The sequence below is a fragment of the Pogoniulus pusillus genome, chromosome 7 (genome assembly GCF_015220805.1).
Source record: "Pogoniulus pusillus isolate bPogPus1 chromosome 7, bPogPus1.pri, whole genome shotgun sequence".
In the NCBI taxonomy this organism is placed as follows: Eukaryota; Metazoa; Chordata; class Aves; order Piciformes; family Lybiidae; genus Pogoniulus; species Pogoniulus pusillus.
In genome coordinates this window covers 14560641-14582806 of record NC_087270.1, presented here as the reverse complement: position 1 = coordinate 14582806, position 22166 = coordinate 14560641, and the positions used below count along the sequence as shown (strand labels likewise).

The 22166-nt window shown below is 38.9% G+C and overlaps 1 long non-coding RNA gene across 5 annotated transcripts in view; it reads right to left on the bottom strand.

Moving 5' to 3' along the window:
* The window catches only part of LOC135176739 (uncharacterized), an 80613-nt gene that overhangs the window by 5549 nt on the left and 52898 nt on the right, over nt 1–22166 (bottom strand). For 4 of the 5 annotated variants that reach the window (XR_010302800.1, XR_010302802.1, XR_010302798.1 and 1 more), the window contains exon 2: nt 13745–13888. This is a non-coding gene — a long non-coding RNA (uncharacterized LOC135176739). Of the gene's footprint in view, nt 1–8022; nt 8542–13744; nt 13889–22166 lie in introns of those variants that run through there. The other variant, XR_010302801.1, reaches the window with a different exon arrangement.

The window sequence follows — 22166 nt, the reverse complement described above, 5'->3', positions numbered from 1 at the left end:
AGTAATCACTGTGTACTGGTTTCTGCAAAGGAAGAAAACAAATTAGTTATGAGCTAACTACGGGAAAGATCTTTTCAGAACTTTTGGAGAAAGAACACCAACAACTGAAAGAACTGATGTTTAACAAGAGTTGCCAGCCCAGCCTTCTGCTTTATCTGCTTTATCTCTAGCTCAGATTTTCAATACAACAATAAACATCCTCAGAAAAACACCAAGTTAAAATAAAATAATTTCGTTTCTAATAAGCATAAGAAAGTGAACTTCGTATTATTAAAAGAGCTTTAAAACTTTCCTGGAGCAAATTAAATGATCTGTGACTGACAGTGTGGACCGGGAAATGAACACCTCTTTCCCCTTTGGAGAGTTGTGCAATTTCCCTGAATCCCAATTCCCCAATTAAAAAAAAAATATAGGAGAAATGACATTTCATTATCTCATACAGATGATGTAAAAATAAAGACACCAGTGCTTCAGTGAAGGCTAGGAACTGTGTAATGCACAGACAGATGGCTGACAACAGAACTGACAGTTGAATCTCCTAGTTGAGATGTAGCATTGCACACAAATGCAGGAAGGTGGATTGTCCTCCGAGACTCTGAATTCCAAAAGTAATGGATTATTTGCTGCATATGCATTCCTGATGAGCTTTGCTGACTACTGAAAGGTTTAATCAAATACACAAATGGTTCCCAAAATGTTTGAGTAGGTACTTAGGCAGACCATTCCTTCACCTATCTGCACACTTCACAGCATGTACTCCTTGCACTTTTAAATCGGTCCACTTTAGCTCTAGCCTAAGAGGATATGAGAGGGAAGTGCAAGGCAGCCTCTGCTGGTCCCAGAACTACAGGAAGTCCTCCTCTTAGTTTCTTAAACTGCATGGTTAAAAGATCCACCATCCTGCAGCTTCAGAGCTGCTCAACAATTACGTGCATACAGGAAGATGCTTTTTTCCTACCAAGCTCCTCCAATTGGAAAAGGATTGCTCTTGTAGTAAATACCACCAATGCCAGAACTGCATGCTGCTGCAGTACTGCAGTATATGAGGTGTAACACATAATCTTGTAAGTGAAAACTACAATAAAATGCATATGGCTCACCAAGGTTAAGTAGCTGACATGTAGCCATACTGAGCTAAATGTAGTTTGCTGCACAAAACAGAGATTTCAAGAATATAAAAAGGCATTATTTTCTATCATGTAAAATTGCTACAGACATGCACAAAAGCAGATTGCCTGGGAGATTTTAGCCTTCATCTAGCTGCCTTTTAATATCATAAATCAAATATTGATGGCTCCAGTGCAATTAAATGATGTTACAAAAGGTGATTTCAGAAAAAGAATAATGGAGAAAGCTGATGAACCCTACAGAAATTAAAATCCTGTAAAGATGAAAATGTTTCTGCTGCCACAAGTAGATGACAGTAAAAACTACTTACAGGCAGGGCAGTATATAATCGAAATTATTGTACAGAGTTTGCCACATGGTACCACATCAGCCCTAAATATTTCAGCAATGAAAAAAAGGTGTTACCTGGTGTCCTGCTCAGATACATGTGAGCACTCTTCTGGCTGTTATCTCAACAATCAAGTAGAAGTCATAGTCTGGGGAGTCTTGAGCTCCAGAACATGTTTGAAATGAAAACATTTACACCTTGCTTGAAGAAATTGTATTCTTCTTAAGCAGCAATTCAAAACAACCCAAGTCCTCCAGTACCGCTGCAGCTCCACTCTCTTCATACTGTCCATTGTTACTATATGCTTCGCTGCAAAACAGGAACTGCTTTGATCAAGACTTAGCTGGCTGTTGTACTTTTGGTATTAGGAGATGACCAAAGGACCCAAGCTTAGTGCAATGATAATGAGTAGGAACAACTTTGGCTTAACAGGGAAGTAAAAATTCCGACTAATGAGGATACATGTATCTTGTGCCAACTGGTTAAGCAAAACTTACACAGATGTTTAAAACATGTAAACTTCTCAAATCCAAGCTTTTAATTAAAAAAGTATCATTGAAGTGAAGATGCTCAGCTAAAGACTACTTCATCCAATGTCACAGGCATCTTTTTATAATTTCATTTAAGTCTAGGAAGCATAATTTTGAGTAGGGTCTTCTTTGGTCATCACATCAGAGGGGATCCTACAGTATTTATACAATGTGACTTATTGCTTACTGGATGAAGTAAACCACTATTGTCAGTGTTAAGCTGTCATTGCCATGTCTTTGTTAGGTGTAGTGGTGGAGTAACTATGCTGTTAGAAGTAAAATCACAACTGAAAAAAAAGTGTTCCATGTAAAGCAAGGATCTACAGGAACAGGAAACATTTCCAGGGAGGAACTAGCCAACAACCAGTGACAGACTATTCTCTCCCTGTGCCTATTCATTCCTGGCCAGGGCCGTGGGTCAGAAAGGAAACACATCACAAGCCTTCTCCTGGCACAGAAGGGGATTTGGGACAGCTCTGATGTCCACATTCACAGAATTACAGAACCAATTACGTTGGAAAAGATCTTTGAGATCATCAAGTCCAACCTATCAATTCCTCTTGCATTGTATCTGTTGGGCAAGTATTTGCCACCCAACAATAAGTGATGCCCTATTCCTGTTGTGCAGTGCTGTGCAACTACTTTGGATGCACTGCACTCATTCTATATGTAGATGTGTATGTCCTGCAGGCAGAAACTTAGCAACTGCTATTAAGAAATTTGTTGCTAGGAAGTTTGTTGAAGGAGCAGCATTTCCTTGCAAATGCACATTCATAACTCCCTGAAACAAGAGTTCCAGTATAACTGTGGTCAAAATCTGGTCCAAAGGAAGCTATACTTATTTATATTCTGGAGACAGATTTGGGCTCTTAGTATCTTGTTTTCCATATTAACTTTAACAAATTGTGCTTTTCCAAGGCTTGCTAATGAGCCTAGAACACTTAGGGGGGAAATGTAAAATATACAAACAAACTCACTGGACTTTTCCAAGGCCTGAAACTGGACTGGACTGAAACTCAGAAGTAAGAAATAAATGTTATGTTCCTCCAAATACCTTACAAACTCTGATGAAGAGAAAAAAAAAAGCCTACCCTGATTTTCTGGCCAAATCTCCCAGCTGCTTTTGCAATTCACAATAGGTCCGGATGAAGAGATGGTTCATTTTTATAAATCCAGTTCCTTTAGCAAAAATGTTATTTTGTTAACATCCAAATCCTATTTTGTGCTAAAACAAAGCTTAGAAGATAGTGCCTTTTCCTGCAATGCACTTTCACCTAAGATATATGAAAGCACTTCTGAGTTTCTTTTGGAAGGAGTGTGCCACTCCAGAGCCAGTGTGGTTACTCAGAGGTTAGGATGAGTGTGCTTGAGAATAAAAATCAGGTATAAAGCTAGAGAGATTCTGGTGATCAGTAGAACTGTTAAAACACGCAAGAGACTAAATCTTCAAAGCTAAATTCAGCTAAGTGCAGAACAATCAAGGCAAATTCCAAACTGACAATATCATTCCAAATGCCAGACTACTTAAATGGCAGGTTTTGAAGGATATGCTTAATCATATTCCCTATATTTCATCAATGCTAATAACACTGGATTCTGAAGGATTCGTCTACCTTCTTGCAGGTGTAACAGCAAAGATTCACTAGCTAAGAACCTTCTGTGGTATCCTAATAAATTCACGAGTAGCAAGGGTTTTTTTTACCTGAATTATCATAAGCAGAAGTCAGAAAACATTTCTGCTGTACATGCACACAGTTCTTCATGCAATTATAGAAGTTTTGTGTGTAAATACAGGCATGGCAAATACATGTGTGTGTTGTAATCTGACTTACCTGAGCAGGATCTCCTCAACATTAGTTTTTTCCTGTCAAATAACAGAAAAAATAACCACAGAGGAACTGAATGTGTTTCTCAGAAATGCATATGCTAGACTTGCCAGAAAGCCGTTTTCCACTTCCAACTCAAAATAGCTGCAGCTCTAAAGTATTTCCAAAAGGCTGGTAAGACACAAAGCAGCTTTTACAGGCAATTTGCAGCCGCTTTGTTTCTCACCTGCTGATGGATGGTAAAGGACCTGGAGAGATCTTCTCAGATTAAACCATTCCTCCAATACATGCACCAGAAGTCTGGATGTAGCTACTTCTTGTAATGTGCTCCTCTTCAGCACAGACACCACACTTTCAGAAGTAAACATTGTCACTTCTGACATCTTATAAACTTTTTCTGATCAAATCTTAGCCAGGGTGTCTCTAATACCACTGCATACAAGAAACAGACACTTTCAGCCCTCAAATAAACAGTCTGCAGAATCTTGCTTGGTGAAAATTTAAGCAGCGAGTTAAAATGCATCACATTAAATCATACCAGCATTTGCAGACTATCCTTTAAAGAAGCTGCCTACCACGGTCAAAAAGCAGCCACCTGAAATGGGACTATCACCAAACAGATTTAGATGGAAATTTAACTTCCTCAGATAGGCTTTCTTACATGGAAAGCACTTCTTGCCATACTTGTCCTCCCTATCTATCATGCAGCACAAGCCACAACCACCTTTCTGTTCACTTGTGTTAACATTTGTGAAACAAGAGGCCAACTCAGTGAATGAAATCTTCAGAAACAAGAACAAAGACAGCACAGACTCTGTCACACAGTAAAGCTTACGAAGTCTTCCGGTCTATGGTATGATTTGAACCTAGTGCCATCAAGCACACACAGGCACCCATGACCAAAAGGGTGAAACAGCAGAAACCTGGAGCTCAAAAGTCAGGCCCGTGTTATTTCAAGGAGCAGAGCTCCAAGCTGAACACCAGCAGAATTACAGGATGAGGAGGACATTAAGAATGTTGGACTTCACTGCTCCAAAAAAGACAGTTTGACCAGCCTGCTGTCAGAGCTGGTTCCTACTAAAATAAACATTTAACATGTGCAAACACTAAAGAATGAATTTCCTGTTTGAACAGTCAGCACAACAGAATATTGCCAAAAGAATCATTGCAACATCTGTCGACGTAACCAACCAGCTACCAGCCAGAAAATAGGACAAACTTGATCAAGAGACAGCAAGAATGCCTTGCCAAAGCCTTCCTGTATCAAATTCTATCATGAAGACAAATGATAGCACAAATGGGATTGAAGCGAGACAGTTGCTGTGACTCCTACCTTTTCCTTCATACCCAAATAATCCAATAACCAGCTTAGGAGTGAAAGCACCTTAGGTACTTAGCACAAGGGATACATGAAAGGAGCAGAAGAGCCACCATTCAGGCAGCAACAAGACTGAGACTCATTCTGCCCTCCCCAAAAATGCACTGGGTTGTTTATTACCACAGTGCCACTCTTCTCATATCTGAGACTTTACAAGCCTGGGCAAATGTGCACAGCAGATCTGTACAGATGTTGTAATGATGGCAATGACAAGTCATTAATATCAACATGAGATTGTGATTCTTTTTTGTTTGTTTGTTTAATAAATATTTCCAAAGTCCTTGCTCGTTTTCTAAGCATTCACATACTCAGTATCACTCACTTTGAATCAACTGCTGATAAAAAGGGTTAATTTAAGTTCTGATGGGAAAGGTGTCATAGCTGACAGCTAATTACACACTTCTGTTCCCTAGAAACAGGTGTGCACTGCAACCTGCAGGTGTGTCACACTCCTCAACATTTCCTTCTTGCAGGACAGTAGGTATTTCCTCTAAAAACCTGCTTGTGTGTGCCATGAGAGATGTCACTCTCTCTTTAAAAATTACTCTGATGCAGAACCAAAGATTCCTCTACAGCCTGAGTACTTGAAAAGTTGTTACAGTTGTGTGAAAGGGTAAATGTCATCAATTCTGCTTTAATAATGAGGTTAAAAAAAAAAAAAACAACAAAAGAAAAAAAGAAATCCACCAAACCAAAACAGAGTTAGCCAGATTAAACATAGTCTTATTTGGTTAGAGACTGAAGAATCTCTACAAAAGATTCTCATTAAAGAATCCTCCAGTGCTGAGGAGGAAGCTTCTGACCACAACTGTCCAGGAGAAAATTTCCTTTGTGAACTTGCTACCAACGGAAATCTGGTGAAGAATTTTATGATCCAGTCCTTAACTATTCTGGCATGCAGAACATAGAACATGCCAGGGGAAGAAAAAAAATGTAAAGAAAAAGAGAGTAGCAGAGCACTTTAGAATATCTCAAGTATCACAGTATCACAGTATTATCAGGGTTGGAAGAGACCTCACAGATCATCAAGTCCAACCCTTTACCACAGAGCTCAAGGCTAGACCATGGCACCAAGTGCCACGTCCAATCTTGCTTTGAACAGCTCCAGGGACGGCGACTCCACCACCTCCCCGGGCAGCCCATTCCAGTGTCCAATGACTCTCTCAGTGAAGAACTTTCTCCTCACCTCCAGCCTAAATCTCCCCTGGCGCAGCCTGAGGCTGTGTCCTCTCGTTCTGGTGCTGGCCACCTGAGAGAAGAGAGCAACCTCCTCCTGGCCACAACCACCCCTCAGGTAGTTGTAGACAGCAATAAGGTCACCCCTGAGCCTCCTCTTCTCCAGGATAAACAATCCCAGCTCCCTCAGCCTCTCCTCGTAGGGCTTGTGCTCAAGGCCTCTCACCAGCCTCGTCGCCCTTCTCTGGACACGCTCAAGCATCTCAATGTCCTTCCTAAACTGGGGGGCCCAGAACTGAACACAGTACTCAAGGTGTGGTCTAACCAGTGCAGAGTACAGGGGCAGAATGACCTCCCTGCTCCTGCTGACCACACCATTCCTGATGCAAGCCAGGATGCCATTGGCTCTCTTGGCCACCTGGGCACACTGCTGGCTCAAGTAGAATATGCTGGAGGACAACAAGCAGTAGGAAGACACATCTGATATCCAAACAATCCCTCCTCAACATCAACAGGGAGGAATGGAGCTCACCAACATTTCAGCCACAGCTCACATGCTTTGGATTTGTGAATATGAACTGGACCCTTAACTTCCAAGAACCTTTTTCCTGCCTCTATTTGAAATTAAAAGGAGCCACTCAGAACTTGTAGAAGACAGCATATCCAGAAATCTCTCCCAGCTCAGAGCACCGAAACCACCAGCATAAAATGTTGCATTTGAGATCTGTGGCAAGTTTGCTGACTGCTGTTTGTAATATTGTAAAATCACAGAAGTGAAAAGGGGAGGGAAAAACAAAAATTAATAAAGCAATTGCCACTGCTTAGAACTGACACCTGCATTGGTATACCTAACATTTCCAGTGCTTTACAGTGTTTCCAGCTTCCACACACTACTGATGGTAGTTTCCCTCAGGAAACCCTCCCCAGACATAGTGCACCTCATTATCAAGAAGCTTTTCTCAATATCCAAGCTCAGCATTCTTTTTTCCTTCATTTTCTCTTACCACTCTTAACTTTTTTCTTTAATTCTGGTTTACTCCTTTACTATTTTTATATTTAATGCTCTCCCTCTCATTGAGAGTCAATGCAACACTTAGACAAACCCACGATGAACACCATTACTAAATGGGACAGTGGCTGCACACATAAAACCTCTCCTTGCTACTTAATCACTTACTATTCCTGCACAACAGCAAAAACTACCTTTGGAGTTTGGATTTAATTATTGGACACCAAATTTGGCAGATATGGACCCAAATGCAGCCTTAAACACACAGCATGTCTATAGAGTGGTTTCTTGAGACAGGACAGGCGGTTTGCAGCAGTTAAATGCAGCTGGCTGAATGTTCCATACAGCTATGGCTTCCCTCAGCTCTTAAATAAAATATTAGGGTGTGTTTCTATTGTTTGTTAGCTGTCATCAGCCCATCTCTCAGCTGACGGAGGTTAAAGGCTATGCAGATTCCTGGGACAGCTGTTTGGTAATTGTCACAACCAGTTACTTGGTAACCCAGGAACAGCAATCTCAGGAGGTAGATTCTTGGTTGCTAAGCGATAAATTCAGGTAAAATAACCTTTTTCTGGATTTTATTGCAACTACAGGCTCCAACTCTATAGCCCAAAGCTTTTTTTTTTTTGGCTTTTTTTTTTTTTTCCCCCACCCCTGCCCCGGGATGAGATTTTAAATTATTGCTGAATAACTTTTCTGAGATCTTATGCAGCATTCATCGAGGGTTACATGAAGTGGTCCTTTATTCAGCTCCTATGTAATGGGATAAACCCACAATAGACGTCCTACGGTATTTTGCAGCATGTGTAGTTAATTTGCTTGGCATAGGTGATTGACACAGTAACAGAGCGAGAGAAGTGGAAAATAAGAGGCAGGTCCTTTTGCAAAAACAAGGACTTTTTTTTTCCTATTTCCTTCCTTTTTTCATTTTGGATTTTTAAAATTATTTTAAGAAAATGCTACGTACAGGTTTGAGCTGAGCCAAATGCTTTTGTGACTAATGCTTGCTAAGCAAACCACCAAAGACCTTGGCAGCATTATAGGGGTCAAGCTTCCACATGTACACCCGGTTCTTCATCAATTTTTCCCATGTGTGTCACAAGTAGGAGCTCTCAAACATGATCTCCGCTTCAGTGCCAGCTGCTGGTGTCCCTTGATTTCTTCATCTATGAAATGGAGACACAAGACTTATTTTTCTACATCACAGCCTTGTTTGTGAAAGCATCTGAAGCATGAAAATCTGCTCTTGACGAACAGACCGATAATTTTCTGTTCCAGTAGAAAAGATAAAGTTGTGCACATAGGGGATGGCAAGTCACTGGCAACGAGTGAGAGACAGACCAGGGTAGCCTGGCCCCAACTGTCAGCAGCTTGTCCTAACCCTGCATGTGGTATTCGTGCGTGATCCCATGTGGAGTAGTGTGGGCTAGCTCCTGGGGCGGGCTGATGGCTTTCTGTTGTGGGGAAAAAGGCAGCTGCTCTGTCCTCTGTGCTCAGGGAATGGTTAATGCACCTGGCTGCTTCATCTTTATCTTACATAAGCACACTCTGCCATTCTCTCTCTTCATTTTTATTGTCAACAAAGACATTATTATTGGTTGCTACAGAAAAAATCCTGATGTCAGTTACATATTAACTCTCATGTCCACCTTCAAGGAAACTAATAAAGCAACATTGCTTTTCTCCAAAGGAGAGATGCAAAAATAAGGTCTATATTCCACTTGCTTTCTGGAAATAACCTGCAATGTTGAGACAACTTCCCAGCCACACTGGAAGGACTGTTACAGAGCTCTCCAGTGACTACTGTTCCTTTCAAGGCACTCTGTTGTCTATATCCTTGTACAGTAAACTATTGTATGAGTACATTCAGCTTGCAAGAGCTATCAATCTGGTATCATGCAGAGGAACATTCCAGAACGATTTGTGCGGTTAGTTCTGCCACAAAACCCTAATGAGTAAGGGCAATTCTTGCCTCAATGTGACCAACTTCAGTATACTCAGACTTGCCCTATTCCCTTGACCAGAATTCCTCAAGCTGTTCTACAAGCCTCCCTCATCCAGGACCCGAGTTGGTACTGGGGTGACTGGTATGATGTATGTGCACTGGTTATGTTGAGTAGCGTAACACTAAGCACATCCTTCTGTGCAAAAGGCTGACAGAAAACACAATGCAGCCTTTCAAAGGGAAAGCAGGCCACAAAAAATGTTGATGGTGAGTAGCATACACCTGATGTATTTCTGTGTTGCACATGTGCAGTGTCTGCCAAGCTGCAATGCAAATAGACCTTGCTTAAGAGGGAGAAGAGACTACAGCAAAACTAGTTTAATACAGGTAGGCAAATTGCCCTGTGAATGCCCAGGCTTCAGGCTGGGTGGCCCCAGAAAAACACACAAAGGGAACCAGACCCCTACAGAAGATGAGACCTAAAAACTTGAAGGCAAATGCTGAAATGCTTAGCTAGCCAATAGCACTCCTTTTTTCACTAAAAAATGTTAGCAGAGTCAACTTCAACCATCAAATTCGTTTGAATGAGTATGCACAGACAGGTAATGAACCCTTTTGTACACACTCACTGTCCAAAGACCACATTAGTAGTGCTCTCATTTCAAGTAATACTATTGAATATAATGAAGAGCTGGCTTGTTCATGTACAGAGAGACTAGAAAAAATATGGTTTTAAGAAAGACAACAGGCAACTTTTTCAGTGATGCTACATTTCTGGATGAGGTGAGAAGCTAATTTGCTGATGGCACTTTCCCCCAGTCTTAAGGGTTTTTTTCTTTTTTTCTATTTTTTTTCCTAAGCTAAATATTCCAAACAGTTGCATCATACATATGGAGGGAATAGAGTGTATTAATAAGGAAGCAACTGCCTCCACCAAAAATCTGGGAGAGGTGGCTTACTCCAGCCTGAACCAAGGTTTTTGTCAATGCACACTGTTTACTGCAGGAAAGGGCTGAATGAACAGTCCAGCCTTGTTTCTCAACTAGAGGGGCAGCAGCAAGCTATATTTTCACCTTCTTTACGTCCTATATATAGCAAGTGAAGGTTCTGACTGGGATTTTTTTATTGATAATTTTAGCTTTATGCTCAATTTTTACTTCCCCATAAACATAAAGCTTTAAGATGTGTTACTGTTTAAGGTACTTTGTTTGCATGCAATCAACAGACAGAAGACATCATCTGCTTTGGAAATGTGGCTGGCAGAAACTGGATACAATGGCTTAAGTGGAATCCATGCAACATCTAAAGGTAGTATAGGTAAAAATACTGAGCAATGGCTTTCAAAGATTAAAAAAAGACAAGAAGGAAAATACAGCACAGGGTAGGCACAGGTCAGATTTTGCATTACAGGCATTAAAGAAAATAAACATATTTGCATAGGTCCCGTTTTAAAGTGTTAAACTATAGAAACAGATTAAATATAATAATATCATACATCTACCTATAAACCACTAGTCCTAACCCTTTTCAATTCTTCAAAATGAGGGAAAGTGGCAGTATCCAAAAAAAAAAAAAAAGAAAGATAAATACTTGCTTCTGTGTAGCCTGAAGCTGATCCAGCACCGACAGAGTCAATGAAAACATTCCTATTAAGTCCAGTATGTTTCAGATCAGGTTCTTGGAAATCAAGAATTATTACTGAAGGAAAGTGTTTCAGGACCTGGCTTATAACCCAGTCTACCTCTTCCTCGGAAACATTTCTTTGAGGAAACAAGGTGCCACCTTTTGTGAGACATTTTCAGGCACCTTTGAACGCTGAGAAACATTACCTCAATACAGAAATCACCCTGATATAAAGGGTTGGCAAAAAGGTTTCAAAATGCTACAAGGAACTACCTCAAGAACTAAGTGTAATATTATATAACTGTGTTATACAGAAATGAAACAAATGTCCATTTTTCTACAACATATTATTATCCTGTACCCAGGATTCATTTCTTCTCTTAAAATGGCATTCTCTACGTATTATACTTTACCTTTTTCTTAACATTCAGAAGATAATTAAACTTTTAATAATTAAGCAGTGTCTCTGACAGAACAGCCAGGCCCTTTTTCTGTTTGCTTATTCTGCTGCTGCTTAGCTAGCAAGCCTACAAAAAGCAGTAGTGATTATACAAGACACGACTTTTTGGGACACAGGCAAATGTTGAGTAGAACAGAGAAAGTGAAGATTTAAGCCACACAAACCTTAAAATAGCACCCTCCTCACTTGTCGTTTTATACCTTGACAAGATCTCCAGGAAAAAATTTTGCATTTTCAGTCTCACAAAAAACCATGGGTTCTCCAGCAATGAGGCAAAGGAAAAAATCAATACTTGCCATGTACCATGTAACCAATAGAATAAGGGCAATGATTTATGTATGGATGGATGCAGACTGAATCAGCTGGGGCCTCAAACAGAGGGAGAGAGAGAGAAGGAGAGAGAGAAAGAGGTGTGGGAGTGAGCTGGACTGCAGTGATTATTCCTACACTATGGCCAGATTTTTTTTTCTGCAGCAATAATCCCCCTCTCTAGCACTGCAGGACATAGAGGAAAGACTAGCAATGTGTGGAATATATGATGGACCAGCTTTTCTCTTTTTGCCTCAGAATAATGATGCTATGTTGAATACTAAGGTACAGTAAAAAGCGAAGAATGATATATGGTCTGCAGTCCTTCAGTCTTCCAGCTACCTCCACCCTAATAAAGACCAATCCAGTGGGTCAACAAGAAATAGTTTAAAGAGAGTCCAATTATCAACAGGATAAAAATGTACCATCACTGCTTCATGACAAGAAAAAGCAGGAAGGGCTTATTGAAGAGAACTACCTTATACCCCAGGAGTTTCTGCTGAGAATATAGTTTTGTAAATTGGATTACCAGGGATACAGCACTAAAAGGTATTTAATGACTGTGGTAACTTGTAGGATATCTAATACTGCTGTTAATTTAAAAGCAAAGCCATCGAGATAAAGGTTTATTTCTCTGTTTGTGTGATACCAATAAACACTTATCCGAACTATATTCAATGTTTTATTGCTGTACTATTAACAAATATCTAGTAGATTACTTTAAAGTGACAGTAATTTGCTACAGGAATGTCATGCTGCTTTATTTAAAATACCTCCTCTGTAGTTTGTGCAAATTGCTAAAATAATCCAGACAGGTTTTTGCAATGCCTTGGATATTCAGGCTGTATTTATTTCTTTTGAGAATCTGATCTTCATTCAGCACTTGCAATATTGCAGTTTGCCATGAAGCAATCTTGTTCTAATTAATATTTCTGCCGCAATTACTACTGATGACTGAATCAATTCTCTTTTCTCCCTATAACATTTAGACGACGTTTAAACCTTAGTGTTGTCTCTCTCTTGAAAGGCATAATAGTTTTAGATAATGCTTTAGAACAATAGGAGGCCACCAGTTAAAAACATCAGTTAGGCAATGTTAGAGCAATAAAAGCTTTAAAAACTGTTGTGTGTTTAAAAGCTTTGCATTTTTTAGATGTCTGTGAATTTATCAGGTCAGAGTAAGATAGAAATAATTTCATTTCTGACTTTCCACACATGTATGATAATATGCTGGCAAGATTAATCTTTGTCTACCAAACTACATTTCTATGTTTTATGGTGAAAATATCCATGAACATACGAACAATAACTGAATTTCAGTATAATTAGGGGTTTGTGTTCTAAAGAATATGATCGTATGGGACCAGACTCTGCTCTTGAATTAAAAGCATTTCTGACTATTTTTCTTTGATATTACCTGCCCAGTTATAATGTATATCTACATTATACTACATTTAGCATAACGTAATATGCACCTGTATGGACATACTAGAATAACAGTGATGTAGTAAAACAATAGCCTATAAGCAGAGTTTCTGTCTCATTTCCCATTCAGGTGACAATGGCAGACAACAGTAGATTTCGGAGAATGAAAGTGTGAAACACATTATAAACCAGAACAGGTATACACAGATCATTGAATTAGTCATAAAATTCTTCTTGTGGCAAGCACTTAATAAGAGGAATAGCTAATGGCTCCTAGATTCCTCAGTAGTCTGTCTTTATTAATCCCACAAATTAAAATATGGATAAATTAAAATATGTCCAAGGCTTTAGAATTATGTTAGGCTAAAATGAAAAAAAAAAACAGAAACAAAAACAAAACAAAAACATCCCAAAAAAAAAAACACAACATAGCTGATAGATATAGTTGATGTATCAATTAAAACATCAGAACACACAATCCACAAGTGAAGGTAAAGACACCTTTGTAGTAACTTCTAATTTAGAAATAATATGATGTGCCTAATATAAGGGGATTGTTCCAATTCCTCGAAACACTGAGCACAGAGTAGATTATCAACAGGCTTACCTTTGAGCAACATAACCATAATTCTTCCCTTCCTGCTTCCTCCCTCTCCTCAAGAAACAGAGCAGCAGAAACTCTACAGAAGATGATGGGACTTTCTTGATTTTTTTTCTGAGCTTCAGACAGAACACCATGGACCTAGAGCATCTGAAAATGGAGAGGGAATAATGTGAAAATCTTGGCACCAGCATAAATGAAAGAGTGAAACAGTCAATGAAACAGGTACTAGTTCTCCACAGCACCAGGACTAGGTGAGTTATACAAATGAACAACGATTTGGAGGCCAGTGACATGCAAAATTATTGCTGAAAATTAATGAAAGCATTTTGCCCTCATGCTGGACCTAGATTGATTTATTAAACTGATGTGTGAGCTTATGTAGTTAAAGAAATCTGACCAAAGCCATTCTAAGTGTTCACACGGTGGTAAATGCATATTGTAGCAGATGGTTTATGTTAGAGCAAGTCAACTTCACAAACAAAAGGCAGGTGCACCATCACCACAGTATTTTCGCACTTAGACACACTGCACTCTGTGCCCAAAAACTGAGTGGCAAACAAAACTTTAATGACTGAACAATGTCATTATGATTAGGAAAAGGTTAAGAAAATTATATTTGCAATGTAGAAAATTATTTTAATGTTTCAATTGAAAGTCATTTTCAGGCATAAGTGAATGTTAGTTTCTACCCAGCACACCAGGTCATCTTTACAAGTTACCATTTCAAGATACGCTTACATTGAAGGGTACTTTATAGTGAAAATCCACATCTGTATTAATTGAAGCTGACTCAAAAATACTGGTCTTATTCAGCACTTTAAAAGAAAGGAAATACTTTAATATGATGTTTGCGGCAACTCATTTCCTGAGCATGCTTTCAGCTTTTATTAGAAAGGCTCAGTTATGGCACAGACTTGCTCCCATTTGCACTAACAGTGAGATTATCAGTAATATTAGTGAAAGCTTTTTAGCTGACATCTTAGGTATTTGTGCTTTGGGAATAAGACCATAAGAAGGAATTTGGTGTATGACATGTGCAACATCCTTTAAAGATGTGTTGTACAAAATGTGTACTACTGTGTATTAGGATGTCTTAAAACAACCCTGTTAAAATTTCTTATTTCTGTTAAAAGCAATCATCTCAATCATCTGAAAGGTCTTTGCCAACCAAAAAAAATATATGATTTTATGATTTTAAATTACTTAGATACACACATATAGAAATACATTAGAACTTTTCCCTACATTAAGGTATTTCAATTTGTATTATGGCTAAGGAAATGCCAGCATTAACATATTCAAAATGCTTTATCATGCTTCAGAAACTGGAATACTGTAGATCAGCAACATTAATATATTTTTTTATGTCTTTACAATCTTTTGTCTTTGCCTGGTCAAAGAACCATCAATGTTTGTTAGAAACTATGGAAGTTCTGAAAATGTGCAGCCCTGCCAGATCCAGATGAAACTACCAGTTACTGGGGGAGTGTACAGCACAAGATGCAGCCTAAACCTAACCAAAGCAGAGCAGTGAATGTAAAACAACTGTAACACATATGGCAAGGTATCTAACAATAAACAGCTAAAGGAGGAGGAGGGAAACAAACCAAAAGCATTATAGGAACCAATTTTGAAAACGCCAGAAAGCAGCACAGACTCTGCAAACAGCCTGGCATTCTCTAGGCACGGCCTTAGGAGAGTGAAAAGAATATGAGAAGATAAATGACCTTTTTTATTTGACATATAATGAAACCAAAATATTTCTGTATCAATACACTTCCAACCAGTTGGATAGCAGGCAGTTATCATTTGCAGTTAGTGTAATTGCATTTATTCTTTCCTACAATTTTCCATACTTAGTGTGCAACATCTAACTGATTTTTTTATCTCATGCAAACCATTCCAGCTCTGTCAACAGCTCTTGAATTTTTAAAGAGGTACCATCTCCCTCCCTCTTTTATTCCTCTTCAAATTTTCTGACCCCAGACCTTAAGATATAGCAACTTCCATGGATTAAACAATTCTATAGGAGTCACCTAATAAAACACTATTAATTGTAATAGATTTTTGTTTCTTCTTCCAATGATATTTCCATGGCAACATTTTCACGTGCTATTGTTGAGGGTGTTCTTCATTCCCAGAGCGGGTTAACCACAGGGCAAGAAGGGCAGGCTGTTGGTCAGCCTTTATTTTCTCGGGTCCTTCAACAAAGGTTAGTTGAGGTCATCAGAAGCCAAAGGGTAATTACTTTTCCTCAACAGGGTTAAAGTCACACAGATTACTATTGAGACAACTGTATGGATGACCTTCAGCTTTTTATGCTCAATCTTCTTTTATTTTAGCAGAGGAATTGTTAATAAGGATAGCACATAGAGTAAAACCCCAGCGAGCTACACACATCTCCATGCTTTAAAGTTGCACTAGTAACAGTGCAATTTTTTGGGGGAAGGAAACAAAAAGGCAATTAGGTGATTCCAAACCACAAAACACTGTGTAAATGTGAAAGTTATCAGGACCCAAACAGGACCTATTATGTGATTTGTCTTTAACAGTATTCTAACTCAAATCAGAAATGGTTAGGAGGACTAGCACTCCCATATTCTCTGTTTCACTAGCCTCAAGTACATCATTAATGTCACTTGCTTCACTCAGAACAATAAAATAGGATTATGGGTTTTAACTAGGGAAGACAATAGTTCTCAGTGTAGCAGGTCTACCTCCTTCTTTAAGTTGTCCATGGAATAACTGTCAGATGAGGAGCATGGTGGGGATGGAGGAGAGAAAGCCTGATCTGAACTGCAGAGAAAGCCAGGGAGCTGACTGGGGTAAACAAGCATTTTGAAAGGATGTGGGGAAGGAAAGCATGCTTTGTACACACCAGTGTTTCCAGCATAGAATGTTTAGATCTCACCCTGTGTAAAGAGCAAAAATAGGTGAAATTGTAAAAAAGCTTCCAATGAGAATCTAGTCTGTGAAGAAATCACATCTAACAGCATGTGAAAGCTCAGCCATGGTCAGCTGGCACAAGTCAGTGCAGGTAGAAGGAAAATGGGAAGATGCCCTGCCATCTTCCTCCATAGGGCTTTGGCCCAAGTGACACTGGCAGCCAGGCCCCAGAGTTTAATCTTTTCCTCCTGTGGTGGCGTCCTTATCTGTCCCAGGGATCAGAATGTCCTCAGAGGCTTCCTGGGCACCACTGAGCTCATTACTAAATTTTTTTCCTATTTGAGCTACACTTTGAAGTAAATATTACAATAAAAGTAAATGATGCAAAGCAAGGGCAAAGAAGGAGGGTGTCATCTTTCTCAGCCTTAGCTTTAGCCTCTTACCATCTAGCTATTCTTTGCAAGCTCAATGCTGACAAAATTAAGTAAATAAACAATAAAAGGATCAGGTACTGATCACTAAAATACCATTATAAATCAGGGAAGTGCAACTCAGCTCCTTGATTGATGCATTACTTTGTAAACTCAGCAAAAGTTATAAATACTCACAATGCTGATAAATGATAAATGGAAAATTTGGTAATCAATCAATTCAAATGGGGCTAAATGGAAGAATAATGCATCATTTATATTTCACTATATTGCACGGTATGTAAATTATTGAGTACTTGCTATACTACTTTCACATGAAAGAGCTGGTAGACAAATAGCTGATCATAAAACAGAATTATCAGACTCTAGCCTTAACCATCTGTGCTACACACAGCATGCTGGTGGTAAGCCAAAGGACCTCCAGATCTTCTCTCTGGTTTTAACAAGGGCAGATCTCTTTGTCCAGAAGTTAGACTCCCCCAGGGAGTACTACCTTCACAGGGCCAAATATAAACTTCCAAACAGAAATCATGTTCAACAAGATTACAGACAATCTCATTAAATTAAGGATAAATGTGTTATAGGGACTATCCACCAAGAAAGAGCTTCAAACACAGGAATCTAAGAGTTTCATATATCACATCTGTAACATATATGTGTAAGAGAACCAAACCTACTATGTTGTGAGAAGCTGGGTTTTAAGGGCAGTCAACTCCATTATGAAATGTCTCTCTATAGCAACAACATCATTACAATTTGTTCTCAACTTTGTCATCTTACACTTCATTACATTAATTAAGATGCTAAATTTGTTAGAAAGGGAATTTCCATTTATCTTGTTCTGCTTGTGACAGTAGTAAGTGTGGCAGTCCTGGATAGCAAAAGGCAGGTATTGCTAATGCCCAGATTTCACTAGCACCAGATTTTTACTACGTAAATGTTTTTCCTGTTCTTGTCACTCCGAGTCCAATCACTTACCAGTTCCCCTGCAGTCTGTGAAGGAGCAGTGGGTCTTTTTTCTGTGAGGAAATTAGCAGTTTTCAACTATTTATGATCCATACATTCTGAACTTCCACAATTTTCCCTCTTTTAAGTCAGGGTAAGCGTTCACAACCCTTTCCCTATCACCCAGTGCACAAGAGCTGGTAACGAGCAAGACAGACACAGCTTCTCCACAAGTATCTATACAAGTCCTTTTGTCCCATCTGTTCTGAAAAATTTGGGCTTTCAGGAGAACACATAAACATCCAGGCCTAAAAAATCCAGGGAAGTCCCAAGCAAATTCAGACAACTGTTGTGGATTAACCTGCGTCCTTAGGACACACAAACAATGGCAAGGGACACAAAGTGATGATATTGGCAAGGGAGCCAAGAAACATTTATTCATTATTTTTTCATCACAATTCAGAATATATTCTATCATTTTTTTATTCAGGTAACATTCTTAAAGCCAAATGCAGGCTTTCTGAGTTGGTTTTGAATCACCAAAACCCTTATTTGATATACCTACCAGAGCATTTTTAAAGATGTAAAAGACAGAAATAGCAAAAACCACTACTAAAGCATATATTTCAACTGCCTTTTCCTTTAGTAAACCTGTGGTACAGTACCACAATCACTAACAATTTGTAAATGCTTACTTCGATACACTTTATATGAACAATGATTGCTTGAAGGAGATGGACTGCATAGGACTGCATTTGCTTGATGTAAAACCTCATGTTTCTAGTGCTGTTTTATAATCAGCAGAGGCTAAGAAACAGCATCTCTGAAAACCACTTAGTCTTTTGAAATTTGCCCTCCTCTCAAAAGTACAGTCTCCCTTTGTCACTTGATGTTTGCACTTATGTAGCTTTTAAAATTAGATAGGGTTTAGGTGAAAAGAATAATTGGAAACTTCAAAATATTGAAACTGTTTCCTGATGGTTTATCCATTTTACCCATTTCTCCTAAGGTGGGAAACTTACCCATTTTTCCTAAGGTGGGAAACTTGAAGGGTAAAGCTCTCCAAGTCAGACAGCAGAAAAATCTGAAGCAAATTCCATAATCAACTAATATTATTAGGAATAATGCCTTACCTTGAACAGGCTAAGTTTCCTGCAAGCTAAAAAAAACCCCACACCCAAAAAAACCCACAAACAACAACAAAAAAGCTTTATAATGCATCTCCAAACTTATACCCAAAATATCAACTGTAGAAGCCAGAAGCCTGAAGTGACCCACTGTAACTTTTCAATTAGAACCAGTTGTCTCTCTGATCGTTTTTCATAGCTTGCACTCAGCAACAACACACAAAGAAACGTATATTCCAACTGTAGCATAGAGATGATGCTTTTAACCTGAGCTTTCAAAAAGCATTCTTAATGGTGCTCAAAGCAGAAGACCCATTTTGTAACTCACAGCCATTAATCTGAAATGCACAGATCCACCAACACACCTTTGCAGACAGTCACTGACAGCACAGTGGGAAAAAGCAGCTGGAAAACCTGTCTTGGTGCTGACAGAAAAACTGTGACACCCAAAGTACCATCAATGAAAGGTAAATAGGTTTCCCAAATGGCAAAACTGGAAAAGATGGAAATAAAACAAGCTAAGAAGTTCACATTATCTCAGAAATACCCATTCTTTGCTCATAACTTCCCATTTCATAGCAAGACTATTAAATATTCATAACGTGCTTTGGGACCGACTACTGCAATCTCACAAGCTTGTGCCTAATTGAAAGGATGTTAGTTCCTGAACTTTGTGAGGACTGCATCTGATTTTTTTCTGGCATTTATTTGACTAGACTGCAGATCACAGAGGTCTAGGATGCCAACGCAACAGACAGGGAGCCACAGAGTACACTGATCCTCTGGCATTCCCACTTTATTCCATCACAGTCTATCTCATAAACAACACAAGAGCTGTAATGTCACTCACTGGCTAACTCTCCCTTAAAACAGCTAATGAGGACAACAGTGTTAGTCTAATAAGCTACCTTTTCCACTTAACCCCTTCTGCCATAAAGGCAGGTAGGAAGTGGACTGTGGTATCAGTGTCTTTATTTGAATGGCACCAGCAAAATCATGTGTAGAACCCCATTCCCTGGCCTGGCATTTACCTCTTCACTCATCACAAGTACTTTCTTTCAAACTGTGACCCTCAACATCTTGATTTTATCTCAGCTTTTGAAATCCCAGCTAATGAGAAGATTCACTACTCCTGACTTTAACAGTTTTTAATTAGTCTTTTTTACTTAAAAAAAATTGTGTTCCACTCGTTACATTAAATGAAAACAAGCAACATTAGCATTGTTCCTCAGCGTTATTTACCTCATAGCAAAGTGATTTTGTTCTGAGGACAGCACATTTTAACTTTGCAATTAAACTGAAAGCCATTCAAATGAAGAAAGGTGAAAGGAAGCAAAACCAGGTTGAATATTAACTTGAAATTTCTGTTCCAAAATTATTTATCAGATTAGGAGTCTTAATTGGGAGGATCTGTTTGCAACACTGTATTTACAGATACCACTGAAGGTCTGTACATGAGATAGGCACACAACAACTGCCCATGCAGTTCGGCACAGCCCTCACTCACAGGGCAGTGTTTAGGAGGACAATTCTCTCCACTCTGTGATGCAGATTTCTACTTTCTACTCTGCACTGCAGCAGCTAAGGAGTCATTCAAGCAGAATACACCAAGAGGTAAGAAATGAACAAAGATTATCTCTAAATTTTGAGGAAGTTATAACCAGAAGGAAATTAAATTATGAAGCGTAGGATGATGAGAATTAGTTTCCACTACAGAGAGAGATATTATGTCTTTTGAGTCATGTAAGTTTCTGAAAGCTGTGCATCCAGCAGATACACAGATGTTCAATACACAATAGTGTTCAGCAGAAACTAGTACCTATCAAGATGATCTCTGGAGCTGGTCAGTAAGCAACACTGAAAAACTGACAGCAGCCTTCAGTGTTAACCTGATTTGGAATTAAAAAAAAATAAAGGTTTACCTTCTTTTTGAGCTCAGGCTGAAGACTCAGGATTGATATACCACTAATCTTTTGAGAAATTAAGCACTAACAATTCTACAAAGTGATTTTCTTCAGCAAAAATAATTGGAGCAACAAGTCATAAACATTGGTTATTTCCATCTTCATGCAGTGTAGCAAAAAAATCTCTGCTTAATTTCAGATTTCCATTTTAAGATCAAATGAAATTCTAATCTCTTCACATATTTTATTGCATTATAAAAACTACTTTCAATCTCATGCAGGTTGCACCACCTGATGCAATCCAGGCAGAGTACAACTACTATCTGTAGTAGGATTATAGTAATGCAAGGATTTTTATTTCCAAAATTAATACTATCATTTATTATTTTTTATATTAATATAATATTGATCTTACCATATCACTTAGTTTTTAATAATAGGTTCTTCACACGGTGATGGAAAACATTAAACGGATGAAAAATCAGAGGCAATCTAAAACACTTAAGAAATAACTACCAATATACAAACATTAAAGTTAATTGAACTGGAAAAGAGGTTCTTATAGTCAATTGTACCACTTCTTCACTAGAAGGGCTCAAGAGGCTCCTTTCTGCTTTAAGGCAGAAGGCACTTAGAATTAGTTACAGAATTTCTTACAGAGAGGCTTTTGAATATTTACTCACAAAATAGTATCTCTGGATACCTAGGGCTAAACTATAGTTTCCAGACAGTACTCAAACACTTTTAGAGAGTTCTGCCGGTGTCTCACTATCCATTAAGACTTCTGCGGCTTCCCAGGCTCTAACAAGGTGATGGGTGAGAGGCAAACAATCTCTGACCTGGTGCTGGTTTCTCTTGGATGACTCTGTGTCCTGTCCAGTGCTCCCAGTCTTGACAGAAGACTTACAGATGTTGCAGACTTGGCACAATGTCCTGCAGATGTGCAGACCAGCACACTGTCATGCTAGCTAAACAAGCCTATCATATGAAGGCACTTAATGTCTATCCCTTGTAAACCGAAGCACGGCAGTCTGCAGGTGGACAAACCCAAAGCATCAGGGCTTGTTATTATGAAGCAGGCAGAGCATTGCAGGGTACAATGGCAGTAGCATGTATGCAATGGCAGAAAGCA